Source organism: Bos indicus x Bos taurus, chromosome 19 (genome assembly GCF_003369695.1).
Source record: "Bos indicus x Bos taurus breed Angus x Brahman F1 hybrid chromosome 19, Bos_hybrid_MaternalHap_v2.0, whole genome shotgun sequence".
NCBI lineage: Eukaryota > Metazoa > Chordata > Mammalia > Artiodactyla > Bovidae > Bos > Bos indicus x Bos taurus.
Genome location: NC_040094.1, coordinates 7,101,655 through 7,106,166, shown reverse-complemented (window position 1 = coordinate 7,106,166; position 4,512 = coordinate 7,101,655). Strand labels below are relative to the sequence as shown.

Here is a 4,512-nt window from a genome sequence, read left to right as displayed (position 1 = left end):
CACTGCCAGACCTCTCTGCTGGCTCCCGGCCTCCCATCACCGTCCGGCCCAGTGTGCAGTGCCCAGGGCCTGCCGTAGTCTCTTCTCCAGCACCGGGAACTCTTGGGACATGGATTGCCGTGTTGTGGTCAGTCGCTCAGTCGTGTCTGACTCTTTGAGACCCCATGAATGTAGCCCGCCAGGCTCCTCTGTCCATGGGGAGTCTCCAGGCAAGAATACTGGAGGGGGTCGCCATGCCCTCCTCCAAGGGATCTTCTGAACCTAAGGATCAAACCCGGGTGTCCCGCATGGCAGGCGGACTCTTCACCCTCGGAGCCATAAGGGAAGCCCTGGGACATGGATTATTTCTTCCAAATTCAGGAAAACGCATTGCAGTAAGAGCTCTACAGTGAATGGCTCTGTACTCTGGGAAGCTTCACTGCATTTAAGTAGGGGCGACATTCGTGGCAGCAGCTACGAGCATTCGCCTCCAATCACAGTCTGTAGCAGGGTTCTGAGTGCCAATCTGTGACTGCGCTGAACACATCCTTAGCAACACCCGTGCAAGGACTAACTCTGAGAGGAGGAAAAGCAAGCTCAAGCCTCAATGCTGAGTTCATTACAACTTCTCGAGAATCTCATCAATAGTCCATGCGGTATAGTTTCAAAAAATAAGCATCTTAAGGTAAGCAGATAACTCTTTTAGAACCCCAAATATATTTTCTGGCTATATTTATGTGGGGCTCTCTGTCTGCAACGGGTGGCCTGGAAGATGCTGTTCCTCAGGACAACATGTGATCACAGGACTTGGATGGCCAATGGGACTGGGGGGAGCTGAGTACTTGGGAGGAGGCTCCCTTCTGGTTTCAGTTGGAGACCAATTTCTAAGGCATAGTCCAGGGCCCTGCAGTCCTCTCCCCATATCCTCTGGTGTAACACTTAATGTAGTCTTCTCCTTTATTCCAGAAGACCTCCTTGTCCCCTAAATGATGTTCTGCAGCTTCTATATCCAGTGGATCACCAAAATTCAAAGGATCAGTAAATAAAGAGTTTAGTCCCCAAACAGCATCCTTCAGCATCCTTGCGGGGGCCCAGTCAGTGCCCTGAGACGTGTCTCGCCTTTTCCTGTGGACTTGGGGTGCCAGACCTGGGTCAAGTAGTTCACTTTGGGAGGCACCGTGTTGTATGCATCGAAAACTTCAGCTTCAAACTGAAATTTTCCAACCTGTTAGTAACCGTTATCTAGGGTGACAGCTGAAAGCAATGAAGCTTGCTTGGGTCGGAAAAATGTACTTTACACCTATAAGGTAAATTAGCTTCAAGTTCTGCAACCTCTTTAACAAACAGCCTGTCTGTCACAGAAACCCGCCGAGTGGAGTCAGAGGCTGTAGCTGACACCCAGGACCTTTGAGACTGTCCTCACGCTTCAGTTTGCTTGCCAGCGTCAGCGTCACTGCTATATTTATCCTGGGCGTCCGGAGACAGGCAAGGCAGGCCAGTGCCCAGCACCACAGTGGGCAGGGGATGTTGAGACTCAGCCCCTCGCCTGTGCCACATCTTCTTTGTCCTTCATCTGTTGCCCAACACTTAGGTTGTTTCCATATCTTGGCAGTTATAAATAATGCTGCTATGAACATTGCAGTGCATTTGTCTTTTTGAATTGGTGTTTTGTTTTGGTATACACCAGGAGTGGAATTGCTGGATCATACTGTAAAATATTTTTATTTTTTTAGTAATCTCCTTACTGTTTTCCACAGTGGCTGCACCAAAGTACATTCCTGCCAACAGTGTAACAAGGTTCCCTTTTCCCACATCCTTGCCAACATTTGTTATTTGTGTTCTTTTGGATGATAGCCATTCTGACAGGTGTGAGGTGGTATCTCATTGAGGTTTTGATTTGCATTTCCTAGATGATTGTCGAAGGTGAGCATCTTTTCATGTGCCTGTTGGCCACCTGCATTTCCTCTTTGGAAAATGTCTTTTCAGTTCTACTGCTCATTTTTTAACTGAGTTTTTCTTTTTTATGTTGAGTTATACGAGCTGTTTATATATGTTGGATATTAACCCCTTATCAGTCATACCATTTGCAAATATTTTCTCCCATTCAGTAGGTTGTCTTTTTGCTTTGTGGATGTTTTTTTATTCTTGATACTAATACATATAATCTGTATATTCAAAAACCTTATTGTTAGTAGAATTTTTTCACCTTTTCTGGTGTATAGAATGTCTTCTGCTTTAGTTATTACTGCTTAACAAACCACCCCAAAGCTTAGCGGCTTGAAACAACAACCATTATTTGTTTTGCTTGTGTATCTGCAACTTAGGCAGGACTCAGTGAAGCCAGCTCACCTCTGCTCCATGCAGTGTTTGCTGGGGCAACTCAATGGAGTATGCAAATGGTGGGTTAGAGGATCTACTTTCAAGATGATGCACTTGCATGGCTGGCAAGCTGGTTCTGCCTGCCAGCCAGGAATTCAGCCCGGGCTGTGGACTAGGGCCTTTGGATCCCCTCCAAGGCTTCTTGGCCTTCCTCACATCATGGTGTCTAGAAACTGAGGCAAGCCTCCAGAGGAACAGGAAGCAGTATTCTCTTCTGTGACTTGGTCCTAGGAGTTACAGAGTATCACTTCTGGGTGTGGGCAGAGGTCACCCTGGCTTACGATGAGGGGACGTAGGCACTACCTCTCGCTGATGTGACTGTCACAGTCACGTTGTAGGAGCTTATGTGGGATGAGAGGTACTGTTGTGGCCATTTTTTAGAAAGTACAATTTGTCAAATTACTAAAGGGGAGAAAGTGTTTCAAAATCTCCTTATATAAGGCCTTAATTAACTTTGTAATTATGAGAAACGGCTAGAATTAGAAAGATTTGAATTTGAATCCTGACTGTAATACTTACTTTCTCTGCATCTATGGACATTTCACTTAGTCTTTTAAAAACTATTTGTTAAAGGGAAATATTGATATACAATGCCTAGAGTTTGTACCTGACTCACATTAAATAGTCAATAAATGATCATTTCTAAAAAAAACAAGGATGACTGGGATACCACTGTTCATATTGTTTCAGAACTTCTAGCCCAGTGATTTTCAAGTTTAGTTTTGAGAGTAGAACCCATTTCCCCTCATAACTCTTTTGCAAAGCGATTAGAAAACCAACAAAAGCTTAGCTCTTATTTTTGAAGCAAGACTGGGGCTCTGGAGCTCTCCCTGCTGGTGTACTCTACTTCCCATGATGGAGCTGGAGACATCTGCTCAGACGTTTCAGTCCATATGATAACATGGGAAAGGAAAATACTTGGTATAGTTATTGGTTAAGCTGTGAAACATTTATCTTCCCTACTCCTGACAATATGATTGTCTGTGTAGAAAACTGAGAACAACTTAAAAACTAATGGAACTGACAAAATAATTAAGTATACAATTCATATTCATATATATATACATGTGAATATATAGGAAGATCCACAGAATTCTTATATTAATTCACTCAGCAGATATTTATGTGTAAAAGTGAAAGTTGCTCAGTTGTGTCCAACTCTTTGTGACCCCATGGACTATACAGTCTATGGAATTCTCCAGGCCACAATACTGGAGTGGGTAGCTGTTCCCTTCTTCAGGGGAACTTCCCAACCCAGGGATTGAACCCAGGTCTCCACATTGCAGGCAGATTCTTTACCAGCTGAGCCACCAGGGAAGCCCTATTTACATGCAGGTATGTGCTTGTAACGGGGGATACAGTGGTGAAAGGGATGGACAGGTCTCTGCTGTTGGACTTATGCTCTGATGGAGAAGGCATGTGCTCAACTAACTACAGATCAATATCATTATTGGAGAGCGAATAGCACTCATTTGTTTACTTTTCATTGCTTTTCCACTCTCCCCACTGAGGGAGTAAATTTTATATAGGAAAAAAGATAAATGGCTGAGATAACAAATAAAAGAGGCTGAGGAAGAGTCTCTAGAAGGAAGATTTAGGCTGAAACCCAAAAGATTGGAATGAGTGAAGGGTGTCAGGAGAGCAGCTGAGGCAGAGAAAAGAGTGAGGGCTGCATTTCTGAGGTGAGGAGACACTTGGTATAACCAGAAACTAAAGAACAGCAGACTGTGGCCTAGTGAGTTAAGGGAGGGTGGAGAAGATGGGGAGGAGATGCAGCAAGGGCCAATCAGATGGCAGAGAACTCTACAGGCCAGGGGAAGAAATGTTAATGGTATTTACTGCACCCTGAAGCCCAGGAATGGTTACAAGGAGGCCAGGGGGTGGGGTGGGATCACGGGATGACTCAGCATTTTAATGCAGCTCTCTGTCTCTGTGTCAGGAGTGGACTCCAGCAGGGAGACCATCAGCAGGTCACTAGGACATCAGGAGCAGTCATGTGGCTTTGGCGAGGTGAGAAGTGCAGATAGCAAGAAGTGGACAAATCCAAGCTCACATGTGGGAAGTACAAATGGCAAAAACTTGAAAAATCATACTTTGGTTTTGAAGGAAAGAGAGTAGTATCATTGTAAGTTTTCTTAACTTCCAAAGAAATCT

At 44.6% G+C, this 4,512-nt stretch overlaps 1 pseudogene; it reads right to left on the bottom strand.

Moving 5' to 3' along the window:
* Positions 1-863: 863 nt before the first annotated feature.
* LOC113877443 lies at positions 864-2,519 on the bottom strand (annotated as a pseudogene).
* Positions 2,520-4,512: the final 1,993 nt, after the last annotated feature.